Consider the following 14195-nt stretch of genomic DNA (forward strand, 5'->3'; position numbering starts at 1 on the left):
AAATGTATATGGAGTTGCTGACATGAGTGCAATCTACAAAGCCGTTGAGGCTGATCCTCATGGGAGGATTATTGCACCAGGACCCTTAGCACTTTTAAAATGCCATTCAATGCCACGGGCTAGATGTAAACTGCAGATGACCATGTTGTGGTAGTTACCATGGATACCCAAGTGATGTGTGAGCTAACACATAGGCCCAACAGATTCCAAGAAGGCCAGAATCACCAGCGGCACCACCATCGATTGTCAGGTCACCCGGATTCAGCAAATACCAGAGTCCAAAATGATGCAGGTTTATACTGTTAATTTTCAGTTTATCGTTACAGTTGGTGTTATTCCATGTCGGAAGGGACGCAGCTACAGCCAGTGGGGTAACTAGAGACAGGCAGGCAGCTATGTGCAACAAAGGTAGGCGTGTTGTTTTCATATGCAGATCTGAAATATTGTCTTATATGCAAGAGGAGGAGTGATGGGGGTTCAGGCAAAAGCCAGGCTATGGATTGCATTGCTAAATGCTCCATCAGAGTGCAATGGTCGCCTGTCCTTTTTTTAAGTGATGATGTGGGTTTAGCCTGCGCTGTATGTATGTATGGGTGGCTGACTGCCACCCACCCAGAAAGTGTATGGGAGGCTGGTTGGCTGCCAGCCTTCCTTCCATTACTATGAGTAATGTGAGTGCTCATGAAGGGGACATGGTTGGGTCCACCCCTTTCCCGGTTATCCCCTCTAGGCCTTTTGGCTTAGATCAAGTGTAAAAAAAGAAAGGATCTTGCGACAGATCGCATCCTGAGGCACGTTTTTTTTTTGTGTGAATACTTGCACTTGGGTGACTTGTGAGCACATACTGATACATACGTTCCCTATCTGGGGACCATAAATTAAATGGATTTTTGAGAAAGGGAGCTGATTTGGAAGCTTGCTTCTGTTGCCCTATGCATTGACCCGATGTGGCAGTATCTTCGGGTAGTGAACAGTGCACCACCCCATTCCAGTGTTAAACAAGAAAGATTCTCATTTAATCCTCCGTGGGTGAGAATTTGAGTTTGAGAATTGGAGACCAAAATGATGAGTTGCACTGACTGGTTTATGAACGTCTATTCATTTAGCGTTTTAATGACCATGTTTGCACACTGATTGGTGTAAAAAAATAAAATAAAACTAAATAATAATAATCTAGCACACCTGTGCAGGTTTGACATGACATGACAGGTAGCTGTCTTGTGGGTGGTGCTGAATCCTGTTAAATGACATGAGGGTCTCATGCCTATACACAAGGGTGTGTCATTGCTGTTGCTTGACCATGCATTGGTTTCTGTGGTCAGTGAATGATAAAAACAAAATTTACCATCCATTGATGGATGGGAAATCCGCCATGAGGCATTTGTTTTTAGAAACTGCTGCTCACAACCAATGTTGCAATGGAGTGTCTCCATCTGCTGGTGGTATTGGAAAGGCATTAGTGCTATGACAGGGTCTGAAGAAGAAGAAGAAGAAGAAGACGGAAAAAAATATATATAAAAAGAAAAAGAGAGAGAGAGAGAGAGAGAGACTGACTTAGTGAGCGAGTGAGTGAGTGAGTGAGTGAGAGTGAATGAATGAATGAATGAGTGAGTGAGTGAGTGAGTGAGTGATTGAGTGAGTGAGTGAGTGAGTGAGAACAAATGAGTTAAAGCAAGTGAGTGAGAGAGATCGAATGAATGAAAGTCTGAATGACAGAAAGAAAAAAGGATGAAGAAAGAAGCATGAAGAAAAAAAAATGTATATGGAGTTGCTGACATGAGTGCAATCTACAAAGCCGTTGAGGCTGATCCTCATGGGAGGATTATTGCACCAGGACCCTTAGCACTTTTAAAATGCCATTCAATGCCACGGGCTAGATGTAAACTGCAGATGACCATGTTGTGGTAGTTACCATGGATACCCAAGTGATGTGTGAGCTAACACATAGGCCCAACAGATTCCAAGAAGGCCAGAATCACCAGCGGCACCACCATCGATTGTCAGGTCACCCGGATTCAGCAAATACCAGAGTCCAAAATGATGCAGGTTTATACTGTTAATTTTCAGTTTATCGTTACAGTTGGTGTTATTCCATGTCGGAAGGGACGCAGCTACAGCCAGTGGGGTAACTAGAGACAGGCAGGCAGCTATGTGCAACAAAGGTAGGCGTGTTGTTTTCATATGCAGATCTGAAATATTGTCTTATATGCAAGAGGAGGAGTGATGGGGGTTCAGGCAAAAGCCAGGCTATGGATTGCATTGCTAAATGCTCCATCAGAGTGCAATGGTCGCCTGTCCTTTTTTTAAGTGATGATGTGGGTTTAGCCTGTGCTGTATGTATGTATGTATGGGTGGCTGACTGCCACCCACCCAGAAAGTGTATGGGAGGCTGGTTGGCTGCCAGCCTTCCTTCCATTCCTATGAGTAATGTGAGTGCTCATGAAGGGGACATGGTTGGGTCCACCCCTTTCCCGGTTATCCCCTCTAGGCCTTTTGGCTTAGATCAAGTGTAAAAAAAGAAAGGATCTTGCGACAGATCGCATCCTGAGGCACGTTTTTTTTTGTGTGAATACTTGCACTTGGGTGACTTGTGAGCACATACTGATACATACGTTCCCTATCTGGGGACCATAAATTAAATGGATTTTTGAGAAAGGGAGCTGATTTGGAAGCTTGCTTCTGTCGCCCTATGCATTGACCCGATGTGGCAGTATCTTCGGGTAGTGAACAGTGCACCACCCCATTCCAGTGTTAAACAAGAAAGATTCTCATTTAATCCTCCGTGGGTGAGAATTTGAGTTTGAGAATTGGAGACCAAAATGATGAGTTGCACTGACTGGTTTATGAACGTCTATTCATTTAGCGTTTTAATGACCATGTTTGCACACTGATTGGTGTAAAAAAATAAAATAAAACTAAATAATAATAATCTAGCACACCTGTGCAGGTTTGACATGACATGACAGGTAGCTGTCTTGTGGGTGGTGCTGAATCCTGTTAAATGACATGAGGGTCTCATGCCTATACACAAGGGTGTGTCATTGCTGTTGCTTGACCATGCATTGGTTTCTGTGGTCAGTGAATGATAAAAACAAAATTTACCATCCATTGATGGATGGGAAATCCGCCATGAGGCATTTGTTTTTAGAAACTGCTGCTCACAACCAATGTTGCAATGGAGTGTCTCCATCTGCTGGTGGTATTGGAAAGGCATTAGTGCTATGACAGGGTCTGAAGAAGAAGAAGAAGAAGACGGAAAAAAATATATATAAAAAGAAAAAGAGAGAGAGAGAGAGACTGACTTAGTGAGCGAGTGAGTGAGAGAGTGAGAGTGAGTGAGAGTGAATGAGTGAGTGAGTGATTGAGTGAGTGAGTGAGAACAAATGAGTTAAAGCAAGTGAGTGAGAGAGATCGAATGAATGAAAGTCTGAATGACAGAAAGAAAAAAGGATGAAGAAAGAAGCATGAAGAAAAAAAAATGTATATGGAGTTGCTGACATGAGTGCAATCTACAAAGCCGTTGAGGCTGATCCTCATGGGAGGATTATTGCACCAGGACCCTTAGCACTTTTAAAATGCCATTCAATGCCACGGGCTAGATGTAAACTGCAGATGACCATGTTGTGGTAGTTACCATGGATACCCAAGTGATGTGTGAGCTAACACATAGGCCCAACAGATTCCAAGAAGGCCAGAATCACCAGCGGCACCACCATCGATTGTCAGGTCACCCGGATTCAGCAAATACCAGAGTCCAAAATGATGCAGGTTTATACTGTTAATTTTCAGTTTATCGTTACAGTTGGTGTTATTCCATGTCGGAAGGGACGCAGCTACAGCCAGTGGGGTAACTAGAGACAGGCAGGCAGCTATGTGCAACAAAGGTAGGCGTGTTGTTTTCATATGCAGATCTGAAATATTGTCTTATATGCAAGAGGAGGAGTGATGGGGGTTCAGGCAAAAGCCAGGCTATGGATTGCATTGCTAAATGCTCCATCAGAGTGCAATGGTCGCCTGTCCTTTTTTTAAGTGATGATGTGGGTTTAGCCTGTGCTGTATGTATGTATGGGTGGCTGACTGCCACCCACCCAGAAAGTGTATGGGAGGCTGGTTGGCTGCCAGCCTTCCTTCCATTCCTATGAGTAATGTGAGTGCTCATGAAGGGGACATGGTTGGGTCCACCCCTTTCCCGGTTATCCCCTCTAGGCCTTTTGGCTTAGATCAAGTGTAAAAAAAGAAAGGATCTTGCGACAGATCGCATCCTGAGGCACGTTTTTTTTTTGTGTGAATACTTGCACTTGGGTGACTTGTGAGCACATACTGATACATACGTTCCCTATCTGGGGACCATAAATTAAATGGATTTTTGAGAAAGGGAGCTGATTTGGAAGCTTGCTTCTGTCGCCCTATGCATTGACCCGATGTGGCAGTATCTTCGGGTAGTGAACAGTGCACCACCCCATTCCAGTGTTAAACAAGAAAGATTCTCATTTAATCCTCCGTGGGTGAGAATTTGAGTTTGAGAATTGGAGACCAAAATGATGAGTTGCACTGACTGGTTTATGAACGTCTATTCATTTAGCGTTTTAATGACCATGTTTGCACACTGATTGGTGTAAAAAAATAAAATAAAACTAAATAATAATAATCTAGCACACCTGTGCAGGTTTGACATGACATGACAGGTAGCTGTCTTGTGGGTGGTGCTGAATCCTGTTAAATGACATGAGGGTCTCATGCCTATACACAAGGGTGTGTCATTGCTGTTGCTTGACCATGCATTGGTTTCTGTGGTCAGTGAATGATAAAAACAAAATTTACCATCCATTGATGGATGGGAAATCCGCCATGAGGCATTTGTTTTTAGAAACTGCTGCTCACAACCAATGTTGCAATGGAGTGTCTCCATCTGCTGGTGGTATTGGAAAGGCATTAGTGCTATGACAGGGTCTGAAGAAGAAGAAGAAGACGGAAAAAAATATATATAAAAAGAAAAAGAGAGAGAGAGAGAGAGACTGACTTAGTGAGCGAGTGAGTGAGAGAGTGAGAGTGAGTGAGAGTGAATGAGTGAGTGAGTGAGTGAGTGAGTGAGTGAGTGAGTAAGTGAGTGAGAACAAATGAGTTAAAGCAAGTGAGTGAGAGAGATCGAATGAATGAAAGTCTGAATGACAGAAAGAAAAAAGGATGAAGAAACAAGCATGAAGAAAAAAAAATGTATATGGAGTTGCTGACATGAGTGCAATCTACAAAGCCGTTGAGGCTGATCCTCATGGGAGGATTATTGCACCAGGACCCTTAGCACTTTTAAAATGCCATTCAATGCCACGGGCTAGATGTAAACTGCAGATGACCATGTTGTGGTAGTTACCATGGATACCCAAGTGATGTGTGAGCTAACACATAGGCCCAACAGATTCCAAGAAGGCCAGAATCACCAGCGGCACCACCATCGATTGTCAGGTCACCCGGATTCAGCAAATACCAGAGTCCAAAATGATGCAGGTTTATACTGTTAATTTTCAGTTTATCGTTACAGTTGGTGTTATTCCATGTCGGAAGGGACGCAGCTACAGCCAGTGGGGTAACTAGAGACAGGCAGGCAGCTATGTGCAACAAAGGTAGGCGTGTTGTTTTCATATGCAGATCTGAAATATTGTCTTATATGCAAGAGGAGGAGTGATGGGGGTTCAGGCAAAAGCCAGGCTATGGATTGCATTGCTAAATGCTCCATCAGAGTGCAATGGTCGCCTGTCCTTTTTTTAAGTGATGATGTGGGTTTAGCCTGCGCTGTATGTATGTATGGGTGGCTGACTGCCACCCACCCAGAAAGTGTATGGGAGGCTGGTTGGCTGCCAGCCTTCCTTCCATTACTATGAGTAATGTGAGTGCTCATGAAGGGGACATGGTTGGGTCCACCCCTTTCCCGGTTATCCCCTCTAGGCCTTTTGGCTTAGATCAAGTGTAAAAAAAGAAAGGATCTTGCGACAGATCGCATCCTGAGGCACGTTTTTTTTTTGTGTGAATACTTGCACTTGGGTGACTTGTGAGCACATACTGATACATACGTTCCCTATCTGGGGACCATAAATTAAATGGATTTTTGAGAAAGGGAGCTGATTTGGAAGCTTGCTTCTGTTGCCCTATGCATTGACCCGATGTGGCAGTATCTTCGGGTAGTGAACAGTGCACCACCCCATTCCAGTGTTAAACAAGAAAGATTCTCATTTAATCCTCCGTGGGTGAGAATTTGAGTTTGAGAATTGGAGACCAAAATGATGAGTTGCACTGACTGGTTTATGAACGTCTATTCATTTAGCGTTTTAATGACCATGTTTGCACACTGATTGGTGTAAAAAAATAAAATAAAACTAAATAATAATAATCTAGCACACCTGTGCAGGTTTGACATGACATGACAGGTAGCTGTCTTGTGGGTGGTGCTGAATCCTGTTAAATGACATGAGGGTCTCATGCCTATACACAAGGGTGTGTCATTGCTGTTGCTTGACCATGCATTGGTTTCTGTGGTCAGTGAATGATAAAAACAAAATTTACCATCCATTGATGGATGGGAAATCCGCCATGAGGCATTTGTTTTTAGAAACTGCTGCTCACAACCAATGTTGCAATGGAGTGTCTCCATCTGCTGGTGGTATTGGAAAGGCATTAGTGCTATGACAGGGTCTGAAGAAGAAGAAGAAGAAGAAGACGGAAAAAAATATATATAAAAAGAAAAAGAGAGAGAGAGAGAGAGAGAGACTGACTTAGTGAGCGAGTGAGTGAGTGAGTGAGTGAGAGTGAATGAATGAATGAATGAGTGAGTGAGTGAGTGAGTGAGTGATTGAGTGAGTGAGTGAGTGAGTGAGAACAAATGAGTTAAAGCAAGTGAGTGAGAGAGATCGAATGAATGAAAGTCTGAATGACAGAAAGAAAAAAGGATGAAGAAAGAAGCATGAAGAAAAAAAAATGTATATGGAGTTGCTGACATGAGTGCAATCTACAAAGCCGTTGAGGCTGATCCTCATGGGAGGATTATTGCACCAGGACCCTTAGCACTTTTAAAATGCCATTCAATGCCACGGGCTAGATGTAAACTGCAGATGACCATGTTGTGGTAGTTACCATGGATACCCAAGTGATGTGTGAGCTAACACATAGGCCCAACAGATTCCAAGAAGGCCAGAATCACCAGCGGCACCACCATCGATTGTCAGGTCACCCGGATTCAGCAAATACCAGAGTCCAAAATGATGCAGGTTTATACTGTTAATTTTCAGTTTATCGTTACAGTTGGTGTTATTCCATGTCGGAAGGGACGCAGCTACAGCCAGTGGGGTAACTAGAGACAGGCAGGCAGCTATGTGCAACAAAGGTAGGCGTGTTGTTTTCATATGCAGATCTGAAATATTGTCTTATATGCAAGAGGAGGAGTGATGGGGGTTCAGGCAAAAGCCAGGCTATGGATTGCATTGCTAAATGCTCCATCAGAGTGCAATGGTCGCCTGTCCTTTTTTTAAGTGATGATGTGGGTTTAGCCTGTGCTGTATGTATGTATGTATGGGTGGCTGACTGCCACCCACCCAGAAAGTGTATGGGAGGCTGGTTGGCTGCCAGCCTTCCTTCCATTCCTATGAGTAATGTGAGTGCTCATGAAGGGGACATGGTTGGGTCCACCCCTTTCCCGGTTATCCCCTCTAGGCCTTTTGGCTTAGATCAAGTGTAAAAAAAGAAAGGATCTTGCGACAGATCGCATCCTGAGGCACGTTTTTTTTTGTGTGAATACTTGCACTTGGGTGACTTGTGAGCACATACTGATACATACGTTCCCTATCTGGGGACCATAAATTAAATGGATTTTTGAGAAAGGGAGCTGATTTGGAAGCTTGCTTCTGTCGCCCTATGCATTGACCCGATGTGGCAGTATCTTCGGGTAGTGAACAGTGCACCACCCCATTCCAGTGTTAAACAAGAAAGATTCTCATTTAATCCTCCGTGGGTGAGAATTTGAGTTGAGAATTGGAGACCAAAATGATGAGTTGCACTGACTGGTTTATGAACGTCTATTCATTTAGCGTTTTAATGACCATGTTTGCACACTGATTGGTGTAAAAAAATAAAATAAAACTAAATAATAATAATCTAGCACACCTGTGCAGGTTTGACATGACATGACAGGTAGCTGTCTTGTGGGTGGTGCTGAATCCTGTTAAATGACATGAGGGTCTCATGCCTATACACAAGGGTGTGTCATTGCTGTTGCTTGACCATGCATTGGTTTCTGTGGTCAGTGAATGATAAAAACAAAATTTACCATCCATTGATGGATGGGAAATCCGCCATGAGGCATTTGTTTTTAGAAACTGCTGCTCACAACCAATGTTGCAATGGAGTGTCTCCATCTGCTGGTGGTATTGGAAAGGCATTAGTGCTATGACAGGGTCTGAAGAAGAAGAAGAAGAAGAAGAAGAAGAAGACGAAAAAAATATATATAAAAAGAAAAGAGAGAGAGAGAGAGAGAGAGACTGACTTAGTGAGCGAGTGAGTGAGAGAGTGAGAGTGAGTGAGAGTGAATGAGTGAGTGAGTGATTGAGTGAGTGAGTGAGTGAGAACAAATGAGTTAAAGCAAGTGAGTGAGAGAGATCAAATGAATGAAAGTCTGAATGACAGAAAGAAAAAAGGATGAAGAAAGAAGCATGAAGAAAAAAAAAATGTATATGGAGTTGCTGACATGAGTGCAATCTACAAAGCCGTTAAGGCTGATCCTCATGGGAGGATTATTGCACCAGGACCCTTAGCACTTTTAAAATGCCATTCAATGCCACGGGCTAGATGTAAACTGCAGATGACCATGTTGTGGTAGTTACCATGGATACCCAAGTGATGTGTGAGCTAACACATAGGCCCAACAGATTCCAAGAAGGCCAGAATCACCAGCGGCACCACCATCGATTGTCAGGTCACCCGGATTCAGCAAATACCAGAGTCCAAAATGATGCAGGTTTATACTGTTAATTTCAGTTTATCGTTACAGTTGGTGTTATTCCATGTCGGAAGGGACGCAGCTACAGCCAGTGGGGTAACTAGAGACAGGCAGGCAGCTATGTGCAACAAAGGTAGGCGTGTTGTTTTCATATGCAGATCTGAAATATTGTCTTATATGCAAGAGGAGGAGTGATGGGGGTTCAGGCAAAAGCCAGGCTATGGATTGCATTGCTAAATGCTCCATCAGAGTGCAATGGTCGCCTGTCCTTTTTTAAGTGATGATGTGGGTTTAGCCTGTGCTGTATGTATGTATGGGTGGCTGACTGCCACCCACCCAGAAAGTGTATGGGAGGCTGGTTGGCTGCCAGCCTTCCTTCCATTCCTATGAGTAATGTGAGTGCTCATGAAGGGGGACATGGTTGGGTCCACCCCTTTCCCGGTTATCCCTCTAGGCCTTTTGGCTTAGATCAAGTGTAAAAAAAGAAAGGATCTTGCGACAGATCGCATCCTGAGGCACGTTTTTTTTTGTGTGAATACTTGCACTTGGGTGACTTGTGAGCACATACTGATACATACGTTCCCTATCTGGGGACCATAAATTAAATGGATTTTTGAGAAAGGGAGCTGATTTGGAAGCTTGCTTCTGTCGCCCTATGCATTGACCCGATGTGGCAGTATCTTCGGGTAGTGAACAGTGCACCACCCCATTCCAGTGTTAAACAAGAAAGATTCTCATTTAATCCTCCGTGGGTGAGAATTTGAGTTTGAGAATTGGAGACCAAAATGATGAGTTGCACTGACTGGTTTATGAACGTCTATTCATTTAGCGTTTTAATGACCATGTTTGCACACTGATTGGTGTAAAAAAATAAAATAAAACTAAATAATAATAATCTAGCACACCTGTGCAGGTTTGACATGACATGACAGGTAGCTGTCTTGTGGGTGGTGCTGAATCCTGTTAAATGACATGAGGGTCTCATGCCTATACACAAGGGTGTGTCATTGCTGTTGCTTGACCATGCATTGGTTTCTGTGGTCAGTGAATGATAAAAACAAAATTTACCATCCATTGATGGATGGGAAATCCGCCATGAGGCATTTGTTTTTAGAAACTGCTGCTCACAACCAATGTTGCAATGGAGTGTCTCCATCTGCTGGTGGTATTGGAAAGGCATTAGTGCTATGACAGGGTCTGAAGAAGAAGAAGAAGAAGACGGAAAAAAATATATATAAAAAGAAAAAGAGAGAGAGAGAGAGAGACTGACTTAGTGAGCGAGTGAGTGAGAGAGTGAGAGTGAGTGAGAGTGAATGAGTGAGTGAGTGAGTGAGAACAAATGAGTTAAAGCAAGTGAGTGAGAGAGATCGAATGAATGAAAGTCTGAATGACAGAAAGAAAAAAGGATGAAGAAAGAAGCATGAAGAAAAAAAAATGTATATGGAGTTGCTGACATGAGTGCAATCTACAAAGCCGTTGAGGCTGATCCTCATGGGAGGATTATTGCACCAGGACCCTTAGCACTTTTAAAATGCCATTCAATGCCACGGGCTAGATGTAAACTGCAGATGACCATGTTGTGGTAGTTACCATGGATACCCAAGTGATGTGTGAGCTAACTCATAGGCCCAACAGATTCCAAGAAGGCCAGAATCACCAGCGGCACCACCATCGATTGTCAGGTCACCCGGATTCAGCAAATACCAGAGTCCAAAATGATGCAGGTTTATACTGTTAATTTTCAGTTTATCGTTACAGTTGGTGTTATTCCATGTCGGAAGGGACGCAGCTACAGCCAGTGGGGTAACTAGAGACAGGCAGGCAGCTATGTGCAACAAAGGTAGGCGTGTTGTTTTCATATGCAGATCTGAAATATTGTCTTATATGCAAGAGGAGGAGTGATGGGGGTTCAGGCAAAAGCCAGGCTATGGATTGCATTGCTAAATGCTCCATCAGAGTGCAATGGTCGCCTGTCCTTTTTTTAAGTGATGATGTGGGTTTAGCCTGTGCTGTATGTATGTATGGGTGGCTGACTGCCACCCACCCAGAAAGTGTATGGGAGGCTGGTTGGCTGCCAGCCTTCCTTCCATTCCTATGAGTAATGTGAGTGCTCATGAAGGGGACATGGTTGGGTCCACCCCTTTCCCGGTTATCCCCTCTAGGCCTTTTGGCTTAGATCAAGTGTAAAAAAAGAAAGGATCTTGCGACAGATCGCATCCTGAGGCACGTTTTTTTTTGTGTGAATACTTGCACTTGGGTGACTTGTGAGCACATACTGATACATACGTTCCCTATCTGGGGACCATAAATTAAATGGATTTTTGAGAAAGGGAGCTGATTTGGAAGCTTGCTTCTGTCGCCCTATGCATTGACCCGATGTGGCAGTATCTTCGGGTAGTGAACAGTGCACCACCCCATTCCAGTGTTAAACAAGAAAGATTCTCATTTAATCCTCCGTGGGTGAGAATTTGAGTTTGAGAATTGGAGACCAAAATGATGAGTTGCACTGACTGGTTTATGAACGTCTATTCATTTAGCGTTTTAATGACCATGTTTGCACACTGATTGGTGTAAAAAAATAAAATAAAACTAAATAATAATAATCTAGCACACCTGTGCAGGTTTGACATGACATGACAGGTAGCTGTCTTGTGGGTGGTGCTGAATCCTGTTAAATGACATGAGGGTCTCATGCCTATACACAAGGGTGTGTCATTGCTGTTGCTTGACCATGCATTGGTTTCTGTGGTCAGTGAATGATAAAAACAAAATTTACCATCCATTGATGGATGGGAAATCCGCCATGAGGCATTTGTTTTTAGAAACTGCTGCTCACAACCAATGTTGCAATGGAGTGTCTCCATCTGCTGGTGGTATTGGAAAGGCATTAGTGCTATGACAGGGTCTGAAGAAGAAAAAGAAGAAGAAGAAGAAGACGGAAAAAATATATATATAAAAAGAAAAAGAGAGAGAGAGAGAGACTGACTTAGTGAGCGAGTGAGTGAGAGAGTGAGAGTGAGTGAGAGTGAATGAGTGAGTGAGTGATTGAGTGAGTGAGTGAGTGAGTGAGAACAAATGAGTTAAAGAAAGTGAGTGAGAGAGATCGAATGAATGAAAGTCTGAATGACAGAAAGAAAAAAGGATGAAGAAAGAAGCATGAAGAAAAAAAAATGTATATGGAGTTGCTGACATGAGTGCAATCTACAAAGCCGTTGAGGCTGATCCTCATGGGAGGATTATTGCACCAGGACCCTTAGCACTTTTAAAATGCCATTCAATGCCACGGGCTAGATGTAAACTGCAGATGACCATGTTGTGGTAGTTACCATGGATACCCAAGTGATGTGTGAGCTAACACATAGGCCCAACAGATTCCAAGAAGGCCAGAATCACCAGCGGCACCACCATCGATTGTCAGGTCACCCGGATTCAGCAAATACCAGAGTCCAAAATGATGCAGGTTTATACTGTTAATTTTCAGTTTATCGTTACAGTTGGTGTTATTCCATGTCGGAAGGGACGCAGCTACAGCCAGTGGGGTAACTAGAGACAGGCAGGCAGCTATGTGCAACAAAGGTAGGCGTGTTGTTTTCATATGCAGATCTGAAATATTGTCTTATATGCAAGAGGAGGAGTGATGGGGGTTCAGGCAAAAGCCAGGCTATGGATTGCATTGCTAAATGCTCCATCAGAGTGCAATGGTCGCCTGTCCTTTTTTTAAGTGATGATGTGGGTTTAGCCTGTGCTGTATGTATGTATGGGTGGCTGACTGCCACCCACCCAGAAAGTGTATGGGAGGCTGGTTGGCTGCCAGCCTTCCTTCCATTCCTATGAGTAATGTGAGTGCTCATGAAGGGGACATGGTTGGGTCCACCCCTTTCCCGGTTATCCCCTCTAGGCCTTTTGGCTTAGATCAAGTGTAAAAAAAAGAAAGGATCTTGCGACAGATCGCATCCTGAGGCACGTTTTTTTTTGTGTGAATACTTGCACTTGGGTGACTTGTGAGCACATACTGATACATACGTTCCCTATCTGGGGACCATAAATTAAATGGATTTTTGAGAAAGGGAGCTGATTTGGAAGCTTGCTTCTGTCGCCCTATGCATTGACCCGATGTGGCAGTATCTTCGGGTAGTGAACAGTGCACCACCCCATTCCAGTGTTAAACAAGAAAGATTCTCATTTAATCCTCCGTGGGTGAGAATTTGAGTTTGAGAATTGGAGACCAAAATGATGAGTTGCACTGACTGGTTTATGAACGTCTATTCATTTAGCGTTTTAATGACCATGTTTGCACACTGATTGGTGTAAAAAAATAAAATAAAACTAAATAATAATAATCTAGCACACCTGTGCAGGTTTGACATGACATGACAGGTAGCTGTCTTGTGGGTGGTGCTGAATCCTGTTAAATGACATGAGGGTCTCATGCCTATACACAAGGGTGTGTCATTGCTGTTGCTTGACCATGCATTGGTTTCTGTGGTCAGTGAATGATAAAAACAAAATTTACCATCCATTGATGGATGGGAAATCCGCCATGAGGCATTTGTTTTTAGAAACTGCTGCTCACAACCAATGTTGCAATGGAGTGTCTCCATCTGCTGGTGGTATTGGAAAGGCATTAGTGCTATGACAGGGTCTGAAGAAGAAGAAGAAGAAGACGGAAAAAATATATATATAAAAAGAAAAAGAGAGAGAGAGAGAGACTGACTTAGTGAGCGAGTGAGTGAGAGAGTGAGAGTGAGTGAGAGTGAATGAGTGAGTGAGTGATTGAGTGAGTGAGTGAGTGAGTGAGAACAAATGAGTTAAAGAAAGTGAGTGAGAGAGATCGAATGAATGAAAGTCTGAATGACAGAAAGAAAAAAGGATGAAGAAAGAAGCATGAAGAAAAAAAAATGTATATGGAGTTGCTGACATGAGTGCAATCTACAAAGCCGTTGAGGCTGATCCTCATGGGAGGATTATTGCACCAGGACCCTTAGCACTTTTAAAATGCCATTCAATGCCACGGGCTAGATGTAAACTGCAGATGACCATGTTGTGGTAGTTACCATGGATACCCAAGTGATGTGTGAGCTAACACATAGGCCCAACAGATTCCAAGAAGGCCAGAATCACCAGCGGCACCACCATCGATTGTCAGGTCACCCGGATTCAGCAAATACCAGAGTCCAAAATGATGCAGGTTTATACTGTTAATTTTCAGTTTATC

General features: G+C 43.4%; 8 pseudogenes; all 8 read left to right on the forward strand.

Annotated features, from left to right (window-relative positions):
• Positions 1-719: 719 nt before the first annotated feature.
• Positions 720-984, forward strand: LOC130287785 (U2 spliceosomal RNA; annotated as a pseudogene).
• A 1493-nt stretch (positions 985-2477) lies between these two features.
• On the forward strand, positions 2478-2741 carry LOC130287456 (U2 spliceosomal RNA; annotated as a pseudogene).
• A 1454-nt stretch (positions 2742-4195) lies between these two features.
• On the forward strand, positions 4196-4460 carry LOC130288146 (U2 spliceosomal RNA; annotated as a pseudogene).
• A 1469-nt stretch (positions 4461-5929) lies between these two features.
• On the forward strand, positions 5930-6194 carry LOC130287786 (U2 spliceosomal RNA; annotated as a pseudogene).
• Positions 6195-7687: 1493 nt separating this feature from the next.
• LOC130287457 (U2 spliceosomal RNA) lies at positions 7688-7951 on the forward strand (annotated as a pseudogene).
• Positions 7952-9422: 1471 nt separating this feature from the next.
• LOC130289633 (U2 spliceosomal RNA) lies at positions 9423-9687 on the forward strand (annotated as a pseudogene).
• Positions 9688-11131: 1444 nt separating this feature from the next.
• On the forward strand, positions 11132-11395 carry LOC130287458 (U2 spliceosomal RNA; annotated as a pseudogene).
• A 1472-nt stretch (positions 11396-12867) lies between these two features.
• LOC130288584 (U2 spliceosomal RNA) lies at positions 12868-13132 on the forward strand (annotated as a pseudogene).
• The last annotated feature ends 1063 nt before the right edge of the window (positions 13133-14195 follow it).

The sequence above is a fragment of the Hyla sarda genome, chromosome 8, assembly GCF_029499605.1.
Source record: "Hyla sarda isolate aHylSar1 chromosome 8, aHylSar1.hap1, whole genome shotgun sequence".
In the NCBI taxonomy this organism is placed as follows: Eukaryota; Metazoa; Chordata; class Amphibia; order Anura; family Hylidae; genus Hyla; species Hyla sarda.